Source organism: Lissotriton helveticus, chromosome 4_1 (assembly GCF_964261635.1).
Source record: "Lissotriton helveticus chromosome 4_1, aLisHel1.1, whole genome shotgun sequence".
Taxonomy (NCBI): Eukaryota; Metazoa; Chordata; class Amphibia; order Caudata; family Salamandridae; genus Lissotriton; species Lissotriton helveticus.
The window spans coordinates 347,421,739-347,449,552 of NC_136063.1; the positions used below are offsets into that span (position 1 = coordinate 347,421,739).

General features: G+C 41.4%; 1 protein-coding gene across 1 annotated transcript in view; it reads left to right on the forward strand.

Moving 5' to 3' along the window:
• CSMD3 (CUB and Sushi multiple domains 3) overlaps positions 1-27,814 on the forward strand; it is a 3,006,114-nt gene that overhangs the window by 1,985,197 nt on the left and 993,103 nt on the right. The gene's annotated exons all lie outside the window — the stretch shown is intronic.

Sequence of the window (27,814 nt, forward strand, 5' to 3'; positions counted from 1 at the left end):
ATACGAAGCCATAGGGCACTTTATAAAATGGTCCTAGTGGTACTACATCACCTTTAGTAGCTAGACATCTGCACGTTACTAAAGTTTCTGTTTTAATCACCAACATACTCACCTCCCACTCCCCCACCCCCGCCCTTGCTTAACCGTACGAAATCAAAGAGAAACCGCCACCATTTCTAGACCACCACTATATCCATGTATGAGGTTCATTTTAACAGGTGTCTGCCGGAATGCTTATCAGCAAAAGTAGGGAATGGACACTAGTATCTACTGAACCATTAGTTCAAAATTGACAACCCTCATAGGCAGCCTGATTAGTGCGATGCGGTATATCTTTTTTCCGCCCCGTCAGGTGTCATGGCATATTCATAGGGAAGTCAAAAGGGTGTAGTATGCCTGCCTCACCCGAGGCTACCTCTGGTCCAGGTAGAAGTGTCCAGAAATACTAGGGAGGGTGAAATAATTATAAAAGCAGTGTATCTCCAAAAAATATTTAATGAAAAAGGGGATAACACTGTCAATTAAAAATAAGTCGATATAAAAGTAATCGAGTAACTAGATTACCATATATCTATGTATATATGGGTGCGTCAACATGTTTCAGCTCTTTGGGCCCAGCCGGGTCTATAGAACTTTCGTCAGGACAAAAAAATAAACAAAAAAACATACATGAGGTACTCACACCATTAGTGTAGGTTCCATTCGCTATTTTTAGCGTTTCTTATTTTGCCACCTGAAATATAGGAGCACAAACACATACAGTCCCAAACATTGTGGTCTTGTGGTTATGGTGATTAGGCATAGTGTTTCTAAAAAACACACACACATACTAGTATTACTAGTGAATTTTATGTACCTAATTCTTAGTTACATAAACTTTTTTTAGCGAGGGAAAGGTGATGGAGAACAGATATTTACATGGTATACAAAGAGCATGCGATTAATACGTGTTGTCGATACTGCGCATCTAGTTGGAACGACGTGCAGAAACATTAGAGTGTTCGGTTATATGGTATGAAAAACATGCGAACACTGATGAAGAAACGGTACCATAATAGGCCATTTTAAAGATTTCGACAGCAATATAAGAGTCATTCTTAAGGGAAAATATTTACATTATGTACATAGAAATAAACTTGCTGTAAGTGCGTGTTAGTGGTACTCCGCCTCTAATTGGGGTTGCATGCATAGAAATAGCGCGTTCTATTATGAAAAATGTGTGAGGCGCGCAATCGCTAGTACCTTAATTGGTTCTTTTCAAGGCTTCAGCAAGGGTACAAGAGTCGCTTAACGTGGTTTCTTCTAGAGAAATATTGTCAAAGGTTAGAGGAATCACAGTATTCAATCTTACCCGTGTCTCTGCATCTTGAGCAATGAATCTTACCCTCGTGGACCGCGTTCTGGGCCCTGTGCTGACTCTGCCCCTGGTTACAGGCGGGGCACCGTTTCTGGCCTTTTATCAGTAGGTTCATGGACACAAAGGCAGGACTACAAAATTCTCTAAAGATGGACACCACCTCTAGGTGTGAAACTCAGGATATTGATTGATAATATTTAGGGTTATTGCGGATACAAAAATGAGTCGAAAAACGAAAAAATGAAATAATTTTTCAAAGAAATTCCATTTCTGAACCTCATGTGTATGTATGTTAAATTACATTATTATCCACAAGTGGATTATGTTATTCATTTTGTAATTCTGTATTATACATGTTGGTGACGTTAGTTGAACTGGCTCCATGGAATATTATCGTTCATTCCGGAGAGATGGGTGCCAAGGCGGTCCACCCACCTTTGCTCTTTCTCAAAGAGAACTCGTTCCGCATTGTTGTTTTTGTCTTGCAAAGTCTCAAGAACTGTCCAACTTAAGTCGTCACACGTGTGTCCCGCCTCCACAAAGTGTGTACAGAGTTTTGTGTTATTTTTCTTCAATCTCACATTGCTCCTATGTTCCCCAATTCGTAACTTCACTTTCCTACATGTCATGCCTATGTATTGGCGTTTGCAAGGACATGTGATCATGTAGATGAGATGCGTCGACTTACAATTCGTATGATGTTTCTGGGTCCATTTGAGGGTGTTAGTAAGTTGTAGAGTTTTGGTTGGTCTTGTGAACTTACAAACACCACAGGTGCCACATGGGTAGTGTTCAGAGACAGGTTGCATCCTGGCATCTCTTGTGACTGTCAATGTTTGTTTTGTTTTAGGTCTCGTATGGACCAGGACGTCCTTTATGTTCTTTGTTCTCTTATTCGCAAAACGTGGTTTTGGCCAGTCAAGTTGTCCAGAATTGATTATCTGCCAGTTTTTCCTGATTAGTTTTTGTACCTCATAAGTGGCGGGACAGAGAGTGGTGACACAGGTCACTAGATCTTTTATTGGTTCCTTCACATTTGTCTGCAGTAGGCATTCACGTGGCTGATGTTTCGCCCTTTTCATGCATTTTTTAATCACCGCTGGTGTGTAGTCCCTTTGTTTCAATTTTCGACTCAGTTCCATCGCTTGTATTTGATAGTCACTGTCCTTACTGCAGTTCCTTTTATGGCGAAGATACTGACTAAAGGGGAGATTATCCCGCAGTGGCCGTGGGTGGTAGCTGTAGTACGACAGTAGACTGTTTTTTGCTGTGGGCTTAGTAAAAGTTTTTGTTTCAAGTTTCCCATTCTCATGAAAGATTGTTAAATCCAGGAAAGCTATGCTTTGGTTACTCGCGGTAAAAGTAAAATTGAGCCACCGGTCTCTCGCATTCAGCCATTCGATGAATTTGATCAGGTCTTCTTTGATGTCCCAAATTAAAAGCACATCATCGATGTATCGTTTCCAGTATAAAATACTGGAAACGAAAGGGTTGGTTGTGTTGAGTACCCAATTTTCTTCCAGTTGACTCACATAGAGTCCTGCCACCGAAGGAGCGCAGGCACTCCCCATGGAGGTCCCATGGCTTTGTAAGAAGAGTTGTCCATTGTACTCGAAATAGTTTTCTTTTAAAACTAGACGGCAGCATTCCATAATGAAGTGGCGTGGGGTTCTGTGTGGCCAGTCTTGATTAAACAAGAGGTCTTCAAGCATTTGTAACGTGTCTTCCTGAGGCAAGCTTGTATACAATGCCTCGACATCCAGGCCCACCAGTAGCATTGTATTTGGATTGTATTCAAAATCCACAATTTGTGTCAATAGATCTCTGGTATCTTTGAGATAAGTGGGAGTTCTTTGGACCATCTTTTTTAAATACTCATCCACGAATTTCGAGAGAGGCTCTAACAAAGACCCAATGCCCGAAACAATGGGGCGTCCTGGTGGCGGGGACCTGTTCTTGTGGGTTCATGTTTCATGAGGCAGAGGTGAGCGGATGGATTTCGAAAAAAGAGGCAGATTTTCTAACACCAAAGAGTCCTAAAACGCCCTTCTTTTATTCATTACCGAAAACCCACAAGAACAGGTCCCCGCCACCAGGACGCCCCATTGTTTCGGGCATTGGGTCTTTGTTAGAGCCTCTCTCGAAATTCGTGGATGAGTATTTAAAAAAGATGGTCCAAAGAACTCCCACTTATCTCAAAGATACCAGAGATCTATTGACACAAATTGTGGATTTTGAATACAATCCAAATACAATGCTACTGGTGGGCCTGGATGTTGAGGCATTGTATACAAGCTTGCCTCAGGAAGACACGTTACAAATGCTTGAAGACCTCTTGTTTAATCAAGACTGGCCACACAGAACCCCACGCCACTTCATTATGGAATGCTGCCGTCTAGTTTTAAAAGAAAACTATTTCGAGTACAATGGACAACTCTTCTTACAAAGCCATGGGACCTCCATGGGGAGTGCCTGCGCTCCTTCGGTGGCAGGACTCTATGTGAGTCAACTGGAAGAAAATTGGGTACTCAACACAACCAACCCTTTCGTTTCCAGTATTTTATACTGGAAACGATACATCGATGATGTGCTTTTAATTTGGGACATCAAAGAAGACCTGATCAAATTCATCGAATGGCTGAATGCGAGAGACCGGTGGCTCAATTTTACTTTTACCGCGAGTAACCAAAGCATAGCTTTCCTGGATTTAACAATCTTTCATGAGAATGGGAAACTTGAAACAAAAACTTTTACTAAGCCCACAGCAAAAAACAGTCTACTGTCGTACTACAGCTACCACCCACGGCCACTGCGGGATAATCTCCCCTTTAGTCAGTATCTTCGCCATAAAAGGAACTGCAGTAAGGACAGTGACTATCAAATACAAGCGATGGAACTGAGTCGAAAATTGAAACAAAGGGACTACACACCAGCGGTGATTAAAAAATGCATGAAAAGGGCGAAACATCAGCCACGTGAATGCCTACTGCAGACAAATGTGAAGGAACCAATAAAAGATCTAGTGACCTGTGTCACCACTTTCTGTCCCGCCACTTATGAGGTACAAAAACTAATCAGGAAAAACTGGCAGATAATCAATTCTGGACAACTTGACTGGCCAAAACCACGTTTTGCGAATAAGAGAACAAAGAACATAAAGGACGTCCTGGTCCATACGAGACCTAAAACAAAACAAACATTGACAGTCACAAGAGATGCCAGGATGCAACCTGTCTCTGGACACTACCCATGTGGCACCTGCGGTGTTTGTAAGTTCACAAGACCAACCAAAACTCTACAACTTACTAACACCCTCAAATGGACCCAGAAACATCATACGAATTGTAATTCGACGCATCTCATCTACATGATCACATGTCCTTGCAAACGCCAATACATAGGCATGACATGTAGGAAAGTGAAGTTACGAATTGGGGAACATAGGAGCAATGTGAGATTGAAGAAAAATAACACAAAACTCTGTACACACTTTGTGGAGGCGGGGCACACGTGTGACGACTTAAGTTGGACAGTTCTTGAGACTTTGCAAGACAAAAACAACAATGCGGAACGAGTTCTCTTTGAGAAAGAGCAAAGGTGGGTGGACCGCCTTGGCACCCATCTCTCCGGAATGAACGATAATATTCCATGGAGCCAGTTCAACTAACGTCACCAACATGTATAATACAGAATTACAAAATGAATAACATAATCCACTTGTGGATAATAATGTAATTTAACATACATACACATGAGGTTCAGAAATGGAATTTCTTTGAAAAATTATTTCATTTTTTCGTTTTTCGACTCATTTTTGTATCCGCAATAACCCTAAATATTATCAATCAATATCCTGAGTTTCACACCTAGAGGTGGTGTCCATCTTTAGAGAATTTTGTAGTCCTGCCTTTGTGTCCATGAACCTACTGATAAAAGGCCAGAAACGGTGCCCCGCCTGTAACCAGGGGCAGAGTCAGCACAGGGCCCAGAACGCGGTCCACGAGGGTAAGATTCATTGCTCAAGATGCAGAGACACGGGTAAGATTTAATACTGTGATTCCTCTAACCTTTGACAATATTTCTCTAGAAGAAACCACGTTAAGCGACTCTTGTACCCTTGCTGAAGCCTTGAAAAGAACCTATTAAGGTACTAGCGATTGTGCGCCTCACACATTTTTCATAATAGAACGCGCTATTTCTATGCATGCAACCCCAATTAGAGGCGGAGTACCACTAACACGCACTTACAGCAAGTTTATTTCTATGTATATAATGTAAATATTTTCCCTTAAGAATGACTCTTATATTGCTGTCGAAATCTTTAAAATGGCCTATTATGGTACCGTTTCTTCATCAGTGTTCGCATGTTTTTCATACCATATAACCGAACACTCTAATGTTTCTGCACGTCGTTCCAACTAGATGCGCAGTATCGACAACACGTATTAATCGCATGCTCTTTGTATACCATGTAAATATCTGTTCTCCATCACCTTTCCCTCGCTAAAAAAAGTTTATGTAACTAAGAATTAGGTACATAAAATTCACTAGTAATACTAGTATGTGTGTGTGTTTTTTAGAAACACTATGCCTAATCACCATAACCACAAGACCACAATGTTTGGGACTGTATGTGTTTGTGCTCCTATATTTCAGGTGGCAAAATAAGAAACGCTAAAAATAGCGAATGGAACCTACACTAATGGTGTGAGTACCTCATGTATGTTTTTTTGTTTATTTTTTTGTCCTGACGAAAGCTCTATAGACCCGGCTGGGCCCAAAGAGCTGAAACATGTTGACGCACCCATATATACATAGATATATGGTAATCTGGTTACTCGATTACTTTTATATCGACTTATTTTTAATTGACAGTGTTATCCCCTTTTTCATTAAATATTTTTGGGAGATACACTGCTTTTATAATTATTTCACCCTCCCTAGTATTTCTGGACACTTCTACCTGGACCAGAGGTAGCCTCGGGTGAGGCAGGCATACTACACCCTTTTGACTTCCCTATGAATATGCCATGACACCTGACGCGGCGGAAAAAAGATATACCGCATCGCACTAATCAGGCTGCCTATGAGGGTTGTCAATTTTGAACTAATGGTTCAGTAGATACTAGTGTCCATTCCCTATTGTTGATTAACTCCGGATCTAATCAGGGGAACCGAATGGACCGAAAATCCTCTTCCCTCACTTTTGATAGAAGTATCAGCAAAAGTATTCAAGCATGCAAATTGGCGGGTAAAACATAAACCCTCCCATAGCATGGTTTATAAATGGGCCCAGTGGCACTACACCACCTTTACTAGCTAGACATCTGTATGTTACTAAAGTCGTTTAAACACTCTGTAGAGTGTATAGCAGGGGATAGGGAGAGTAAACAAAGTTATAATTCCCAATCTTTTGATATACCGTCCCTTTACTCTATGTATATTAAGGACATTAAATTAAATGAAAAAATTGACGAGTCTCTCAAAAGGGATAGTGAAGCTGAGCACCGTTAAAACCCGGACCACTTAAACACCTACATATATTCAGTACAGGGACACAGCCTGACAATTACTATCACTTATAATCACATGGACTTTACTAATGTCAAGAAAGTCATGCAAAAAATAAACCAAACATTTTAATTTCTTTTTTATCTCTCACACATTTATAAAACATCTCTTCTAAACAAACACTCCCCAACCCCTTCTATTTCATAAGAACAAACAATCATTAATACGTTACCATACATTTTAGTATATCTACCTTCTTATTATTCACTAGTCAGAAGCTACTAAAACTATTAACTATACCCAAATACAAACCAGAAACCATGTTCATATTATATCTCAACCTATGATCAAATGATTCAAACTATGCGTACATATAAAAGGAACGTATCACTTTTACTATCTCCATCTCCTCTCCATGTAATCTCCAAACACTGTAGACGGCCTCACAGTTCAACAACCTACCTCAACTTACTTTCAAATGTACCTCTCAGTGTCAAAAATGAGACAAAAACGTGTCCACATAACATTTCTGGGTTTGGTTTTATTGCTTTTAACTTAATAACACATACATCCCCCCTTCCCCACTATTTCCACAAAAAGTCTAATTTACAAATGTGGGACATTTTGTTTATCTCGCCTGAATACAATAGCAAACCCAAATTAACACTGCACCTCATTTTCAAAACCATACAGTCCTTTAAAGATGACAAACTACACTTTTTTGTGTGAAAAATTAATAAACATATATAAAGTACTCATTTAACAACAGGTCAAACTTTATGCATATTTTATAACCAATATGAAACACCACACTTTGCTAACAGTATAATATTTTGAAATAAAAATATACTTTCAAAATTAAAAATACTACCTCAAATACTTAATCACTACTACAGAACCCATAACACACCTTCTTCATTTCTACCTCACCTTTGTAGTTGGTATGTAGATTGCAAATTTCAAACACGCAGGCAATTCTTTCTTTGTCACACAACATGTAATGCACCGCTTTCACCAAGAATGGAACCAGTAATGGCACAATTTCTCTGTCACTCCACATATAAATACAGGTAAAGAACAAATCAGAATACTTCATTCCTTCAACGATATTCCAAAACGTATTTCCATTGGTTATTTTTTAATTTTCCATATGAAAAGCTACTTAATATTCCGCGCCACATACAGGTCAGAAGTTCAACCTATTTAATCACCACACTTTCTGGAACATTCAACGACACCTGCAGGTTAAAAATTCACCATTGTTTCAGGTACCAAATGTACCTTCCAAATGCAAGTAGCACGTGTGGTGGAGCTGAGCACATTTTATCCTATTGTATGTACTCCACGTTTACACTGCTCTTCATTAACCAATGACAAACATGAATGTTCACACAACTAATATGCACCCTAGTTTTTAGTACCCAACGCTTCTTATCTTCCAAACAGTTATCATTTTCTGTGGAAAAAAAAGATTGTTTCCCATCTTTAAACATATCTCTGATTCTATGAAGGAACTGCATGAGCTACAGACAGCTTTCCATACCTTCCAGCCATACCTTCAAAATGCTAGGACATAGCTATATTTTCTGGTGCAAGAGGTATGCAGAACAGAGATTTATTGATTTAGACCTAGGTTTACAAAATGTGGACATTAAATGGTTTGCACAGAGAGGATTGAAGTGGCACCAATTGTTGCCCTTGGTTAAAACCTGTTTCCATCTCCAACACCCTGACCTCATGATTGTGCACTGTGTTGGAAACTACCTAGGCACATTGACTGGGGTAGGTTTGGAAATGCTTAGGAAGGACACCTTTTGACAATTTTGCCTCAAACTGTCTTTGTATATTCCAATATATGCCAAAGACAGAAGTGGAAATGGTCAAAACTATTTTGTCCTCAGATTGAAAAATCTAGGAAGAATTTCAACAAAGCTGTTCTGCATACCTCAGAGACCACAGAATGGGGTCGATCTACAACAACAACAACATACATTTTGATATGGCTGATATCTACATAAGTGATGGAGTACACTTCACAGATCAGGGAAATCAAGTTTTTCTGAATAACTTGAAGCTGTGCATCCTAACTTATATGTAGCTCCAACTAATGAACATAAGGGCTCTTTTTAGAGCTACCCTATAACTGACAACTTAGGCCCACTATTTTAGGGATGGGTAACGACAACTCCCGGACCCTCACCAAAATTTATTCTCCACACAGCTGTGGCTCAGCAGCCAGACCATCTGATTTTGCAGCACAGAGCTCTCGCTTTGATCACCTGCTCTACTCACCCATAGGGGTGGTTAGTTTGCGCTTTACAAATACCGTATTGATTTACCTTCACACTCCCTGTACAACACTATCTAAGCACCATATACAAGTTGGACAGGTGTGGCACAGCGCCCAGAGCACATGACTTCACAGCATTAGACACACAGTTTGGGCTCACGGTTTAATCCCCGATTCCGCAGAAGCTCAACTTAGCAGCATCAGACTCTAGGCAATACCTCACTTAATTTCCGTAGCTCAGCACTTTCACACCAGTAGGGGTAAATACTTCGCTTCGCACCCTCTGTATAGCACACCCTAAACGCCCCACAGAGGTTACAGTGCTCCTACCCTCCTCTTTCTTACTTTTTCTGCCCTTTTTTACCCTAACTCGCTTCAACAGAATCACAAAATGGCAGCCAACACTTCCTAGTTGCAACCGCTCACGCTGCTCACAGCCTATAAGCAGCAAGCTTGCGCTCGTAACGCATCAGCCAATGTCAGAATTCCCAAATATTGATATCTGTAAATTTGGATATTTCTCGAAAACTACTGAATGGATTTACACCAAATAAACACAAGTGTGCTTTCTAGACCTGGACCCTACTCCCTGCCAAATTTGGGGAAATTCCATTCACCCGTTCGACCTGTAGCCTTTTCTAAAGTTTCCAATCGAAAATATCATGGAGAAAACAAGTTTTGGGACCCCCCTTTTTTCCCAGTCCCCCTTCACGAATCAGCCTCACATTTTCACCATATGAGCTGATATGAACGAAGAATCAGTTTGGAAACTTTCATGAAGATTCATCAAACGACGCCAAAGTTATAAGCAAGACAAAAAAGGCTCTTCTAGTGGAAACTTGGTCCTAACTATAACTACCTACTGACGACCGCCAGTAGGTAATATATATATATATGCTTCACTGGGTGGATCTTGTATGGTTCTGTGGTATCATGGAGGTGACTATTGAGTTGCGGTACCACAGGAAGTACCACATAAAAATGTATACTTGTAGTTGGGGTCCGCATTGGAATTGGCATCAATGATGTCATTAAAAATCATTTTATTCTTATAAATTCATTTAAAATGACCGTTGTAGGTTTTCAAATATTTCCATGGAACACATGTATGAAACAGTAACATCACAATATCGCCAACAAAATAAACAAAATGGACAAAACTCCAATATGGGGAGCCAGAGATATACATTTTTAAGCTTTAAATATAAAATATTTTTTTTTCCAAAAACCAGGTCCGTCCCGGTCAGACATTTTACCTTCTTTGTTGGTCTCAGGAATGGAAGTCAAAAATCCTCAGCTGGGAAAGGAAGAAAGTTGTGGCTCAGATGGGCTGCACAAGGCTGGGTAGCGCCTTACAATTCAAACCCACGAGAAATGGATTTCACACTTCACACATATTCTCCATATCTATTTCCTCTGGCTCATTTCATCATTCGCTGTGGCATAGAAACACACATAGACATTAAGAAGATTCATCATTAAACATTTAGCCACTTCATCATTTTTTGATTTATTGTGTCTTTTGATTCTCTCTTGTTATTTGTAACTCTTTCACAGTTATAAATAGTTTATTTGACCATTGATTATCTTACAGAATATTTTGTATAGGAGATATGCATGTGTTTGTTGATTGTATTCATTTTTGTTTATTTTGTTGGGTATATTGTGATGTTACTGTTCCATACATGTGTTCCATGGAATTATTGAAAAACCTACAACGATCTTTTTAAATGAATTTTTATGAATACAATGTTTTTTTTTACTGATTTGGGCTGTACACTGAGCCTATAGATATTGTGCTTGTATTTAATTAGGTCTTATATATTGTACAGATCAATAGTTTCCTAGTTTTTTTTCCCAATAATTGTATTTTCCCTGCCCTAGGAAGCTACATTAGTAGGAGGGGGGCCTTGTTAGGTTTTGCCCTGGCCGTAGCAACTGCGTAGCAGTTGCTCCGCCCAGGGCGAATTCTAATGTTATCTCAATAGTGAGGACTTGAAACCGCCCCTTCTTCCATTGGCTAGCTCCATAAATGGAGGCTAGCCATTGGAAGAGATTGGCTGTCAATCACGCTTTCCCCGTGAAAACGCGATTCGGGGGCGTTTCTAGGTCTTTTTTTAAGTCCCGCCCCTTGTCCTGGGCCGCGCTGTGATTGGCTGCCGGCCCGGGACACCCCCGTGACGTCATTCCCCGGGCCGCGCTGTGATTGGCTGGCCGGCCCGGGACCTTACTTGTTATACTGCTTGAACTCGACCCCAAGATATCGGAGCGCTTTACATGAGCGCCAGTTGCATTATGGAGGGACACATTCATGTGTTTTTTAGGCACGGGTAGAATAAGTGGTTTGCCCAGAATCACACTGATGTTGAGCCTCTAGCCAGACTCGAACCTGGATCCGCAGCTTCAAAGTCGGCCGATCTGGCCGTTAAGCCACACCTTCTTGCGGCATAGCCGGGCCACTCCTAGTAGTTGAGCACCGTATATTCAGCCCTTGTATTTTTGCACATCATTGACCTTTTTACTCTAGCTGCATGGGTTCGAATCCCACCTCAGCCACTTATTATCTTTTTTTGTTGTTGCAGTTTTTATACTGCTTGAACTCGACCCCAAGATATCGGAGCGCTTTACATGAGCGCCAGTTGCATTATGGAGGGACACATTCATGTGTTTTTTAGGCACGGGTAGAATAAGTGGTTTGCCCAGAATCACACTGATGTTGAGCCTCTAGCCAGACTCGAACCTGGATCCGCAGCTTCAAAGTCGGCCAATCTGGCCGTTAAGCCACACCCTCTTGAGGCATAGCCGGGCCACTCCTAGTAGTTGAGCACCGTATATTCAGCCCTTGTATTTTTGCACGCCAGTGACCTGTATGAGCCTTTTACTCTAGCTGCATGGGTTCAAATCCCACCTCAGCCACTTATTATCTTTTTTTGTTGTTGCAGTTTTTATACTGCTTGAACTCGACTAAGCATGAGCGCAAAATCCGCTCCGATCGCGGATTTTGCGGATTTTCGGCAAATCCGCGATCCGCGAACTCTCGCGGATTTGCCGAAAATCCGCAATCCGCGATCGGAGCGGATTTTGCGGTCAAAAGTTCAAGCGCGCCTAATTAACGATGGCGCCGGCAAGCTGCCAGCGCCCATCCTGCAATAGTTACTTAATTAGCTTCAACAGGAAGCTCTAACAGATAAGATACAGCAGGGGCTCGAGCGCCTGCTTTATTTTAGCAGTTGGAGCTTCCTGTTGAAGCTAATTAAGTAACTTTTGCAGGATGGCGCTGGCAGCTTGCCGGCGCCATCGTAAATTATTTCAACAGTGGTGTCTTCTTGAATAAATATGAAGGGCAGGGTTCATTCGGGCACGACGGTCCTGGCACAAAAAAATAAACCTCAACAGGAAACACTTGCAAATATCAATAAAGCATGTGCCCTAGTTGAAGCTTAAATTCAGTGACTCATTCATCAGCCCAAAAATTAATCTGCTGCTCTGATCGGTCTCTGACCTTTTATACACACAAGAGGCATGCTCGCATGGACGCCCCGTCCGTTTGGCCCCGCCCACACACTCGAGGTGTGCACCGTCTTCCCGCCATTTACCCACTATGATGGACATTTCACTCAAGGGACCCCTGCGCACTTCGGCGCGATTGCATAGTGACACACACTTGGTCGCTGGAACTAGTTGAAGCGCAAATGCAGTGACTCATTCAGCATACGAGCGCAACCCCCGTGCTGTTCCTGTGACCAGGGGCTTCTGTCTCTTAATCTGCTGCTCTGATCGGTCTCTGACCTTTTAGACACACAAGAGGCATGTGCGCTCGCGTGGAAGCCCCGTCCGTTTGGCCCCGCCCACACGCTCGAGGAAGCCCCGCCCCCAAATCCGCAAATCCGCTGAATCCGCGGATTTTGCGGATCCACGATCCGTGAATCCGCTGAATCCGCGAATCGTGGATCTGCAAAATCCGCCCATGCTTAAACTCGACCCCAAGATATCGGAGCGCTTTACATGAGCGCCAGATGCATTATGGAGGGACACATTCATGTGTTTATTAGGCACGGGTAGAATAAGTGGTTTGCCCAGAATCACACTGATGTTGAGCCTCTAACCAGACTCGAACCTGGATCCGCAGCTTCAAAGTCCACTACATTCATTCATACCCCCACAACTGACATACATCCATCCCACTCCATCCATCCATCCCACCACTCCATCCATACATCCCCCCACTGCATCCAACCATCACACTCCATCCATCACAATCCATCCCACTAAATCCCTATTTACATCCACCACTCCATCCATCCATAGCCTCCCTCCATTCCATCCATACAAAACATCCACTCCATTCTGCCAGCCATCCCCTAATCCATCCATATATCCATCACCACACTACATTCATTCATAACACCACACCATACATCCATCCATCCATCCCACTACATCCAACAATACATCCCAAAGCATACATCCTTTAGCCACTCCATCCATACATTACATTCCAAACATGTAACACTACATCCAGACACCCATACTATCCATCCATCCCATAAACTCCATCCATCCATCCATCCATACACTACTACATACATACAGCCAAACCACAATTACAAGTGCAGGGGATGAACAGTGCTAGTGTGAGTTCAGAGTGATGAGAGTGTCTTTGATAGTGCAGCACATTAAGGTCATACTTATTTGTACTGGCCATGCTTGTTTCTTAACTTCCTGACATTTTGACGCAGCGTGAACACATTACTTTTTGTGGTCCAGCCCACGTAGTTTAACTTGTCTGATTGCAAAAGGCCTACTGTGTGCCTACAACCTGTCCATTGCTTACCATTGGTTGTGTTTATTGTCAATCTCATTTATTTGCTTCTTATTCGATGACTTTTTTGTCTCGGATTGTACTCCGTGAGAGAGCATAGGTTTATCAGCTCTTTTCTTTTGTCCCCAGTGTGATCCCCACAAAATTTCCACCCCCCTATGTTCAATGTTTCTCTCTCAGAGCTGTTGGCAATGTAAATAACAATGCCATTTATTTATAAGTAAAAAAAAAAAAAAAGAAATGTCATGAGCAATGCAAATAGCTCTAACTTTTCCAAAGGCGAAACCATTGCATTGTAAATGCTTGTTTTTGATATTATATGTGAGGTCATAAACAGTGTATAGCTGGGGCACAAGGTATAGTTAGTTCAGTGAACCATAACTGGTAATTTCATCACTTTACCCTTTTGTCTTATCAGTGTGTGTGTGTGTGTGTGTGTGTGTGTGTGTGTGTGTGTGTGTGTGTGTGTGTGTGTGGGTGTGTGTGGGTGTGTGTGTGTGTGTGTGTGTGTGTGTGTGTGTGGGTGTGTGTGTGTGTGTGTGTGTGTGTGCACTTATGTACGTGCAACGATTATAAAGGTCAATGTGTTATTTTACATTCATTGTAAAGTACCGCGGGGTAAAGGCACATGTGCTATTCCTACAAATATCATCGTTTTCCATGAGATTTCCTGGCTATCCCATGAAAGTTTGAAGTCTTCTACTACACAGGAAAAATTCGACAAGAGCTCATTCTGCCTTCAAAAGCAAGGGAATGATGATTGGAAACAAAACATTGAATTAACATTGTAAAATGTGTGACACATTCTAGGGGTCTGGGGTTATATGTTCCAAGCAAGAGGAAATAAACCCACCATTTGTAAGCCAGAGCAACACTTTAATACAACTTTTGTGTCTTGCTTTTTAAATGTCTTTTCAAACCAGGCTATATTCCAATCCCATTTCAAGAGTCATTTGTCTCATGTTCTGGTGCATTGTAATATTGCTGTGCCCGTGAACAAACCTATCATTAAACTATGTTCCAATTAATTGGACTGTATTTATAAATACAGCACACCCACTCATTATTTTTCTAACAGATCCTTCATCTGGAGCCCTCAGTAATTAACATTTGTTTTCTTTTTCAAATTAAATTCAGAAATGGTGGGCCCTGACATAAGAATGCTGGCACGTGGCTGTTAAGATGTTTGCAATAATTATTTACCATGAGACCCAAAACAGCTTTTATACATTTCTCTAATTACTTCTCTACAAGAGTTACAGTCAGTGTATGTATAATTAGAGTTTGAAGCTGCCCTTTGGTGACCTCACTTAGCCTTAACATGAAAGAAAGCTTTCTTTTTTCTCCTTTTTTAAAATTTTTCTTTTAGCAAATGTTCACAAGCAGTAGCAAAACTCTGAACGAACAGTGCAGATATCAAAATACAACTTTCTTCGCAACATCATGTTTACTTAAGGAAACAGTGGCTAGAACTATTTGAATGATTGACATTTGTTTAAAGAAGTCCTGGTGAGATTACATACATTTTCACAGTTTGGTCGTAAAGTGAGATGCAGGGTCTGACAGGCCTATACGGCAATCAGGTACTGCCGGGTAGGATGATCTGGCAGATCAGTGTGTGGGTGTTTTTTTTGGACATTTTCGGGACAGTTTTACGATCCTCGGGGCATATTACCAACGTTAAGCGATATTTATCGCTAACGATGCTTAGCAACGAATTTTGTACCGCTAAGCATCGTCAGAAATTATCGCAGATAAACCTTGCTATTATCAAGGTTTATCGCAAATGCGATAAAAAACGGCCGCAATGCATGAATATCGCTGAAAAGTCAGCGATATTCATGCATTACCGAGCTAATGCTCTTAGCCATGTTATCCACCTCCCATTGGATAACATGGCTAAGAACTGCTCAGGGCAGGTGTTAGTTTTTGGAGATATTCGCGCTTAGCGCGAATATCTCCAAAAGTTGGTAATAGGAGATAGCGATGTTAGCGACTGTTTCCAGTCGCTAACATATTGGCACGCCCACTTTGCATGTCATTAGTGATAAATATCACTGACATGCAAAGTGGGGCCCAAGATGGTCGCTATCTCCTACTAGCGGTCGCTAACTGGTGTTAGCGACAGCTAAGTAATAGGGAGATAATTTTATCTCAGCTTTCTTGGCTTTTAAAGCCAAAAAAGCGGAGATAAACCCCCTTGATAATATGCCCCTTCGTTTTTACAGTTGTTTTCTCTGACATTGCCTGCAGCAAGCTCAAATCATTACAGTTATGTTATCTTATGTTAAAGTGATGTATTGGGCAGCGCTTGATCACCTGGAGATATCTTGGCACTAACTCAGCTCAAGAAGGAAAGGATCATACCACTGTTTAATAAAAATCCATGTTTTCAGCTCCTTTCTAAATGAGGGAAGGCAAGGCTCTAATGTGAGAAAGGAGAACATTCCACATCTTGGGCGTACCTTTTTGTAACACTTCTTCTTCCCCACTTCATCCTTTTGAAACTGGGGATCACACAAGTTTGGCCCCAGAAGATCACAGCTTTCTGCTACTTTCATACAATTTTAAGGCATCCTTCAAAACTCCAAGGCGATAATCATTCAGGGCCTTAAACTTGATACGGTTCCTAACTGGCAACCAATGTAGCTTGTGGATGCACTAGAAATGTATTTAAATTTAGGAATTCCCAAACACAGCCTTGCTGCAGCATTTTGCAAAGTTTGTCATTTCTTCAGATATTGTTCCTGCATATTTAAATACAAACCATTGCAATCGTTGAGTTTTGATAGAACTAAAGCCGTTTTTACTGTTTTTTGTGCATCTAATCAGATATAGGGTAGAATTTGTTTATCGTCCTCAACTTGTCATCAATTGGAATTCCTACATTTTTTGCCTTTCTCACGGGAATGGGAAGTGATCCAAGTTTCTCCAGCCACCAGGATGGTGACCACACAGAAGCAGAGTTTTCAAAAAGGATAACCTCCGTTTTTCCAGAATTTAACTTTTGACAGTTTTTGCTAATTCGCTAATAGCTAGCATACTGTCATGAAACCTAATCCCAAATTTATTTTTGTTGTTATATACTGACACAACAATATGATTGCCATTGACATAGGAGGTATGCGAGCAATCAATTGATTTAATCAAATTTGCTAATGCAGTAACATATACGTTGTGCTAAGCAAGGAACCTTGTGAGACTCAGCATTGCTTAGATAAAGGTTTGGAGACAAAGTGATCAAGAGCCACAGTTTGATCTCTACTAGCAGGGAAAGAACTCAAAAGAACAAGTGCCTTCCATTTGATCCCTGTTAGACCTGGCCCTTTTGGCAGGTTTGGCCCTAAACATTGTTCCTTTTTCCTCCTATTTTTCTGACCCTGTTTTTGTTGGCTATAGGTTTCTGGACACTATACCACTGCTGATTAGTGCTACAGTGCGTATGCTCTTTGTATACATTATTATATGATTGGTTATCCATGATTGGCATATTTGATTTACAGGCAAGTCCCTAGTAAAGTGCACGGTGTGTGCCAGGGCCTGTAAATCAAATGCTATGAGTGGGCTTGGAGCACTGGTTGTGCCACTCACTTGAGTTGCCCTGTAAATGTGTTTCAGACCTACCACTGTAGTGTCTGCAGCACTGTTTTAAACTGCCATGTTGCCATGGCAAGTGAACCCACTTGCCGGGCGCCAACCTTCCCTTTTCTTACATGTAAGGCACCCCATGGTAGGCCATCGCAGAGACACTATAGAGGAAAATCCTTCTCCAGTATCTATATGGAGCACTGGACATCCCCTAGCAAGCAGGGTTGTATTCCCTTTGCCCTTGTCCTGATGAGGCCTGAATCAATGGGCCAAAACGCGTCGACCCTACAGCATGGAGGAGTCTGACAGACTACGATTAGCATATGAGAAAATTGAATATACACTTCTTGTATTATGTGGAGGGTTGGTCTACACCTTCTAGTGTGTATTTGACTACCTCCTTTCCGGATTGCTTTTGGAAGGAATTTTTATTGTTTGTGATCAGCAACCGTATTTGGTAACAATGAATAGGAAGGAATTGTAAATGTATATGTGTCTATATTTGTGTACATGTTTATGTTCCTTTGACAAATTTGAAAAAAGATAAAGCACTTCTTTAATAGTACACCTGGAGTTGGTATTTGAGTTATAAAGAAGAAAGATGGTTCAGGGATCAAGTACTCATTGGTAGGGACTAATTTGTTTTTCCCTATAGAAATAGTTCTTTTTTTATTTATTCCTCTGCATTATTTTGTTTCTTCGCTTGATCTTTTTGCCCAGATGGTGTAGGAGTATTAGGGCAAACCCCCAATTCTTTTTCAGGGTACCTCAATGGGCAGGGTGCAGTGTATGTGAAAGGTAGGACATGTACTGGAGTGTGTGGAATGTCTTGATAGCGATATACTGTGTATTTTGTTTCTTACTATTAAAAGGCTATCTGTATGTCAAGTACCTGATCTTCACAGAATCAGAATAGACTCAAAGTACCAATGCCCACCCACCAGTGCCACCGTGCGAAATTTCACAGAGCGGTTTCACCAGTGTGGGAGGAAAGGGGAATGGGACAGAGAAGAGAACACCTTCAGACTGCTTCCCTCTGCTACTCCTAGGCTATCTTTGTGGGTTGCTCCCAAGAAGGAGAAAGGGTACCTAATGCGCAGATGGACAAAGAGATGAACACAAGAAACCTCACTACAGTTCTACACTACTAACAGATATTTCATTAATTCTTCCTACCAGTCTTGGAAGGAGTATACGCTCCTCTTTGTTAACTTTCTGTGCCTGAAAATGAAAAGGGATAATTCAATCTGGAGCTATCACTGTCTAGCAGAATTTAGATATAGAATACAAAACAAGCTGCACTATACCTTGCCTCAGGCTAATATTCTTGCATCAAGCATTTCTAGTAATGAAATGTCTTGCACGTTGTTTATTGTCCTTTTAAAGTCTGAAAATGGTGCTCCAATTTCTGCTCCATGGCAAAGGGGAACGCTCAAAGGGGAACTAGGAAGGAAAGAAAGGGAGGAAAGGAAAGGAACGGATAAGCGCAAGAGAGAGGTAGCAGGAAACTTCTTTAAATGATGCTGCGCAATAGCAGAAGGAGTTAACTTGGAAGCGGGAAAATGCAGTGTGTGTATAGATACGCCTTACTGTAGTGTTCTTTAGCAAGACGACCCATCTCCAGGTGCCATACCAACCGAGTCTGTGAGCGTCCTAAACTCAGACTCCGCTAACAAGAAGACGTCCCCGGAAACTGCAGACTCAGTTCTAGACGGCTGCAGCAATATTCAAGCGGCATCTCTTGGAGACTGCGAGATAACTTCTCTCGCACAACTCGGAACTTCAATTCCGACTCCAAAACGTGGAATAAACTCTTTCCGCCGGCTCCTCTGATAAACTAGCAATTCCCACACTCTACCTCACAAGTCCTGAGGAGAAACGGGACAAACGTGCATTCCTTGAAAAACTACAGTTGAAGTGCGCCGTGGTAGGCATGCGCACACCTGTTCCTAATTACAACCACCCGGGAGTTTCTAAATGTGCCTGACAAATTCTACAAATTGCGCGGCCATCTTACAGTGGTGTGAGATCCCTATATTAAGTCTCTCCACAAGTTCACCATGCAGGGTTTAACAATGACCCTAACCTTTTTCATGTGAAGGGGGTTTATCTTATCAATGACTGTAGTCCCTATGATATTCCTGACACTGTAACACCGTACAAGTATAACTTTCGATAGCGACATCATAGAAAAATGAGGTTTAGGCTCTCTGAACTCAGACTTTATTAACGCCCTTTTTAGTAAAGGTGGTTTTTAAATTCTGTCTTTGAAAATGGCACTTAGAGAAAGTAAAAATAGAAAGAAGTAGAGATGCACTCAAAACTAGGTCAAAATCAAAACTATGTGTAAACCAGTAAACAAGTTCTGTCAACTTTGTGCGCACTCTGTGTGGGGGTTCAATCTATCCCCCATGTGTATGTACAGTATGTAACTGGAACAAATGTTCTGGACACAGTGTGCACTATAGATTCACTAATGAGGGGATAAAAACAGATTAAATCTCAAGTATATATTTCCTAAACAAAGAAAGATGAAATGCATGAATCAGTAGATTTGACAACACAAATATTCAACTTGCGAAAATGTTACACAAAATATCACCGAATAGCCAAAAATTCTGAATCAACTCGATTTTTATAACAAAGACATGATTATCATCATGGATTATTTCGCATTAGTGCTAGTCTTGACATTCATTGGAGACTAGGTTTGTACATTATTGCACCCAATGCATTTCAGGCTCAATCAATAGCCCTTCGTCAGGGGTGTGTGCAATCAAACATCCAGTGAAAAATACATGAGAATATTAACGGAAACCTTTGAACAAAAGTATATTTTATCAGCATATAACAATATCTAACAAATATATAATTACATCCCATACTGTGAAGTCAAATTCTCAGTTTGTTAGATGAATCCGGCCACTAATCAACACGAGAGAGCATGTTGAGTGATAAAGGTGCAATACCTCTGCTGAGTATAAATACGTCTGCAAAAATGAACAAAAAGGATAAGTAAAAAGAAAAACAAGTAAAAAGAGCCAATGAAATAGAAGGGTTATGCCCATGAATCGCCTGTGATCCTTTATGCAGAAAGTGCATAAAGGATAAAAGACTCCCATCGTTTAAGATGCAAAAATTGCGATGTGAAAAAAAAATGAATAGATAAAAAAAGTAAATTGATTGCCATAAAGAAAATACCAAGGCAAAATAAAACCATATCACTATTAGTACTTACAGAAAAAACTAACTCAAGTCATAAACGAATTGTGCTAAATGTATGCTTTAAGACAGCAATACTATAGCGAGATGCACACAAAACATCTGATACAAGACAATCTCTAAACCCTTAAAGGATGATGAAGTGGTAGCAAGCCATTATGAGCATTGTTCCACACAGAAATGAGTCACAAAACTTGTTTGCGATGAAATCCTATCAGAATAAATTTAGAAATGAACTTATTAAAATTAACAAAACTGTATCACCAACAATATCATGTGACTAGTGGTGTCGAATCACTTAAAACAGTGGAATACAACCAAAACCAGCCCCCAAACTAACAACATAACAGGAGAGTAAAATCAATTATTGTGTGAGTGATGTTAAACTCATCTCATAATGAGCTGAGTCGAGAAAAATTAAAAGCAAAAACATTATTAAAAAATGGGAGAAAAATGTGCACTAGTTGTGTGTGTGAGATGGCTGTCTTGTGAGAAAACCAAAACTGGCTGATTTGTAGAAGAAATGCTGAGAAACCAAATGAAGAGTAAGTAGGTGTCATACACTGAACAAGTGTAGGGAGATCACTCTTAGAGAAAACATGAAAGCTCTAACTTATTGTTCAACCCTCTTGGATTCAGGGTATCCAAAAAATGTATCCAATAGTTTATGTGTTGCGAGAGTAACTACGTCTGATCCTTATCTGGTTGTTGCTTGACCAACTCTAAAATGGTAAAAACAAACTTTTGTGAGCAGTCCTGCCAAGTATCACGCATCAGAGCTGACACTAACGCATTTCAGTGTGGTGCTCAGCATCACCGCACTGAAATGAATTGTCACGCATAATGCATATTGGCAGTCTCAGGTGTACATTTATGACGGCTGCAAACGTGAGTGTGGCAGAAGGCTGCAGGCACTGCTTGTGTGGTCTGCCTGTGCTGGCGTGCTGCTTCTGTGGTCTTCCTGAGGCAGTGATTCCTTCTAAGCGCCTGCCACTCCCGTACTCTGCCTCTCAGTCACAATGTAATACCCACGGCCGCGTTGCAGCAGCAACTCTGGAGCAGCCTGCCTGACGTCACGTCCATTGCCCAAGCTAGGGCTCCACGGGGGTATGTCTCTTCCTCCTGGGTGTGAGAGTGGGGAGTTTGTTCTTCAGGAAGGAGCCAAGGCGGCTGCAAATAATTATGGGGCATCACCAGTGCTTGAACATGATGGCCCGGCCACAAGGACTCATTTGTGAAACATTGTGTGTGTCAAAGAAGGCAGAGAGGGCTGGAGACTGCACAGTTTTAGGCAGAGGCTTAGATCCTGCGCTGCGGTAGAGACGGCTGTGACAGACTGTCAGAGTTTGATACTTTGTTTATAGTATCGGACGTCTGAGGCCGTTCAGGCCGGAATCTGTGCCACGTGTATCCGGTGTGAAACTGACAATAGGGAGAGGAGGGCCCAGCTTACTTGGATCCCTTGTAGCATTACTCTTCGCCTCTGTGCCTGCACTCGCAGACACAAGGAGGAGTCATTACAGGTGCGGTGCTGGATGTTTTTGTGGCACCAGTAGCAGGGAGAGCACAAAGGGTCTTGTATAGTATACCCGCAATATAGTTGCTGTTCACTGGCTTCAAAGTGCCAGTGCTGGCCGGCCGCACCACCAGTCTGAGGAGCTCAGCTCAAATGCTGCTGGCAGCAGTATCGGAGGGATGACGTGATGAAAGAGAAAGTCCGTGTGATACTGGCTGGCTGAATTGAGTTGGATTATCGAGAAAATCACATTAAACATTATTTTTCTTGGTGCTGTGTCAACTGCAGGCAGAGACTGCCTTTTTGCAGTATTTTCCATGTACTGGTGTTCGGTGCCCTTTTGTAACATGCACACACCACTCTGCCCTTGCAACACACGGCTGCTACCTCTCACATATCTTTACCTTTGATACTTGCACAAGTGCCACCTTGCCCACGTAACGCTTGTTCCTGAGCCTGAGTGTCTAGCACCTATTGCAGGACCATACCTCTAATTATACTCTGTTTTCTCTTATAACTGCACACTTGTCACTTTCATTTCCTCTTGTGCACTTTTGACTACCTCATGTATTTTGGTTGCTCACAATTTTTACTCAAGTATTTTGTTTGCTCACGATTGTCACTATTACCTTTACTACCTCATGTATTTTGGTTGCTCACAATTTTTACTCAAGTATTTTGTTTGCTCACGATTGTCACTATTACCTTTACTACCTCATGTATTTTTGGTTGCTCACAGTTTTTACTACCTCATGTATTTTGTTTGCTCACAATTGTCACTATTACCTTATGTAAGTAACGTATGTTTTTGCAATCTGTTCTTTTGTAATGTTTCTCATTATGTTTCATTTCTGTTCCTAATGTGAAGCACTCTGACGCCTTCGGGTAAAGTCCGCGCTATATAAAAATGCATAAATAAATAAATAAATAAATAAATAAATAAATAAAGAGAGTGTGGGGACAGCTTCATGTGGTGCACGCTGCACCTCATTGACGGTGCACTTTATTTAGGTAGCCTTAAAAAGGGACTTGGGCGCGCAACTACCAGGCAGGGAGTGTTTAATTTTGCTAAATCCTGCTGGAAAACTATGTTTTTGAGGGTTCCCTAGCCATCAAACTGCTGCCAACCAGAGCATGATACACTTTAGGAGAGGAGACCTGCCTGTGACCCTCCATCTCGAAGGCCCAAGAAACGTGGCAGCTCAAGACGTGTAAACAAAGCTGCTGGCCGAAGCGCTCACCTTTGAACCCCCCAGACTCTTGTGAAATGGCAGCAGGAAGATTACTCACCCGCTGTGCCCTGTGGTAATTTGATAACAGCAACATGTACTTAAATGTATTAGGTTAACAAGTGCAATGGCATGAGTGTGTAAGACTTGCTCAGTGATAATTTCGTTACCTTTATATTTTTTGCACATTTTAATACCGTATCCATCCCAAATTGCATTCTATGTAAAACAGCTTTTACTGAATTTCCTCCATCTGCAGCTATGGATCCATATCAAACATTTAATTTGGTCTTTGCAACGGAGCAAAAGAAACATTTCAAAAACTAGCACGTGAAGCCATGTATAATTTCTGCCAGTGTTTCTTGTTGGACGGAATCTTGTAAGAGATGTTGCAGATAACGTTCCACTTTTTCAGTGGTTCAATATAACACCACCTACACCACCTAGATGTTTGTTATCTCATGAGCGGCTGACCCTTTCTTCCTGCTAGGCTTACATGTTTTGATGATGATAATTTAAGTGTTGTAACTGACCACAGACCACTATATATTCACTGGATGAAACACTTGTTCGTTGTCCATGGACATCATGTACCTTGCTGCTATACCCATGCTCTTGTAGGTTATAAGCAGCTGCATCGCTCACTGAGGGGTTCTGCTGTTCTTGGCCTCCAATTCAACTCAAGGAAGTGTCCATGTGTGCATAATGAGCACCCTACTCTCATCATGCTTGAGTGCACAGGTCCTACCCGCAGCGGGCTCCACAGTGTTATCCTACAGACAAGCTTCACCTTGCACACTCTACAGCCCTTTGCAAACGTTTAGCACAATTGCTATTACATTTCTGACTGCTACAATGTGATATTGGTGGCCTAAACAGTTGTCTCATTGGTATCTGCATCTTTACCTTCTATTTCAGGGGTTTTGAGCAGTTCCCAGATATTTTAGCGCTTTCCATTGACAAAAGGCTGCAATTTCTTATATTTAGCTCTTTTCGTGCATTTCATTTTTCTTGTGAGAAAGTGTCACTCATAATTGTTGAATGTCACTCATAATTACACTGAAATTATGAAAATGTCACACACAGAAATCTTTAACCTTGGCAGCTATGTGTGATGAAATGTTTACATTCATTTCAATTCGTTTGTTTCATTTTTTTTTTGCTTTTCATTTTTCTTGACTCAGCTCATTATGAGACGAGGTCAACACCACTCACATAATAATTGATGTTATTCTCCTGTTATTTTGTTAGAATAATATGAATAACATGACAGAAACGAATTACCGTTTTCATCATAACGTGTTGTGATTCAGCCTGTAGGCTTTTGATCTAATAAACTGAAATGTGTCTTTTAGGTCACAGCCCCATGACTCTTCCTTACCAGCACAGCGTCATGTACTCAGGTTCCATGCATGGCTGGAAATGTTCCCTACTGCATGTTTTTTGTAGTAGTTTTAAAAACCTTTATAAAGTTATATCCTTTCTTGTTAACTTTACCAAACTCCGCTAACAGGCATATTAGTATGTCAAGACACACTATTCTGAAAATGCTATTTTTACCCATGTTCTTCCAAGAGTAAGGACATTGAGGAAACCGAGTCTACAGTTCAGCTGCGTCATTATCTTGAACCACTCTGGCTTGCAGGTTCCTGCCTGCAACACTGCTGCAGCGCGATTGGCTGAATGGAAGTCGCCAAAGGTGCAGGTGCTGATAACACAAGTCCAAGTGGATGCTGAATCAGCAAAGATGTACTCATTGGTTTTCACATTTAGAGAGAACATTCTCAAAAAACGCTTCAGACTTAAGCAATACCAAATGTTCCTTCTTGAACTGGCAGCGCAGAAATATTTGCCATTTACTAAATCTAAAGCTAAATAGATATTTTTCCGCCGCATGCTTTAAATGTGCAAGTTATGTAATGTGTGTGGCTTTCTTTCGTCCATCTGACAATAAGCTATCTACCACATCTGCCAGATATAGTCCTTATTCCAAGCATTTCTCTGATTTCTAATAAAACTAAATGGAAAAAACGTAGCGCCCCAATAGATATTTAAAGATTAGTCACCCAGTCTTGTAAAGAAATGTTCATTGGCAATACAATCAGTATTGATTCCGTCACCCAAAATTCAAAATTCACTCTGTACTCTTTTACCATAGTCATCCCTCAGCCTAAAATCTACAAGACATTAACAAGAGGTGTGTGAAATGCACGTATTTGCCCTAATCTGCGTAATAATTACACGAACTTTCAGAAAGATTATGCAAAATGCGAATCTGGCACTTAGCGCAAAATTTTCGCACAACATACGCCCTTGTGTACATTTTGGTCGCAAGGACGCATTTCATGCTGGAAAAAAAGCACAGGAAGCACAACTGCCGCAAAAAATAGCCACTCACATTCTGTTCGTTTGCATTGCTCCTGTGATTCTTCAATAGGATATTTACCCGAATGGACATGAAATGGTGCAGCGTAGCATAATTTCAGGTATTGCGCATAACAAGGGTGGAATTGGCTACTGCCCATTTAGTATACCTGAAATTTGTGGCTTTTTGATCACCCGGTTTTCGACCAATATTAGAGATGAATCTCCTTAACTGAGCCTCACTCCAAAACTAAAAGGCAAAACATCATAAACAAGGTAAAGGCAATTAAATTACTTGATCATTATTAAAAAATAGTGCTGAATAAATAAAGGTGTCTTTTGTTCTTACTTTTAGAAAATTGTTTTTTTCTGCCTGAATTTTCTGGGACTTTTCAGCTGCTGGGCCTGGTGATGGTTCTCCCATTGGGAATGTATATTGAAGCCACACACAGCACAAAAGTGCCTAGATGTAAAAGAGGGCTCGCCTTCCTGACAGGATGGTTACATTTAATTATCTTGCCTGTGCAGGGGGCATGCCTGAGCTTTTGTGTCAGACTTCTCCTCAGCCTAGGTACCCCAACCCTGGCCCACCATGAACCTAAAGGGGGACCCAGGACCCCATCTCCAGGCCAGATACCAGTTCTTGGCACTGATACCTCATCCCTGGGATGCCGAAGAAAGGAAGCTACTCCTCACCAAGCGAACACAATGGAAGTGCTTCCTTGTGTTGGAGCAATAGAAAAGATGTTGTCGGCTCACTCCCAGCATGAAACTGTGAGTGGGGAGCAGACCATGGTCGCTGGAGCTTGGGGCTTCTTCCGCACCCCTCAGTGCAAACTTGCCTTGTAGGAGTCCCAGGTGGGACCCGGGCACCAAGGAGGACAAGAGAAAAAGTAACCCTGTGGTGCCAGGTCATGCAGGTAGACACAGCGGACAGAGCTGCTAATAAAAAATGCAGCTTTCTGGGACCACCCCATTATGCACCACACAGGCCTTTTTACATGCATTATCCTGCTCATGGTGACCCCAGGATGGCAGGGGCACCACCAACACATCCTAAAACTGATATAGGGTTTAAAGATGGTGCAGCAGCCCCCCATCCCCCAACCTTTATAAAGTCTCACTCCAGCTCTCCTAGTTCATAGGACACGTAACTTGGGGAGAGTTTTTCATCATTTCTGAAGCACTCCTAAGGCTTAAATTTATGTATCAGAGTCCTGGAGTGCAGCAACCCCTAGTGGTTGGTTCTATGGCTGAATTATTTGCGGCCTAAAAGAATGCAAGAGAAACTCAGACATGTCATGTTGATTTTGGATGATTTATTGACAGTATTCTGCTGATACTGATTATCGATAAACGTTGTAATTCTTTATTGAATTCAGGGGAATAATCCTGATTTTTATCATTTGTTTATGGCCCTTTAATATGGTGAGCCTGATAAAGCCAGTAGGCTTGCCTTCTAATATGGTTATGATGACCCCAAAGCCAATGGTCCTGCTTTAATGTGATACCCCCTCTATATTGCGATATTCTATCTGGTATTGATGGAGGGTACAGTGATTTTGCGGGTCATAAACAACTAGGGGCCATTATTATCACCAGAGATATTCCTATATGTATATTTTTGTAAAATACTACATAGTATTTAATAGCGTGTTGGAAATATATTTACTTTTCCTTTTTTAAAGAAAAAGCACTGACTGGACAATCATTTATTGAGTGTAAGGCTTGTGTGGGACCAAATCGTAATTAGTAGCCCACACCACCTCACTAGAGTAGGCATTGAAATGCTCTGCTTCGCTACCCTGAGATAGTCAAATGATACAATGGGGTGTTGGTTCCCAGTGAAAAGACAATAGTGGACCTATTGCTTGTGCAGGCCTTACATTCGGTACACCATTAACCCAATTTCTTA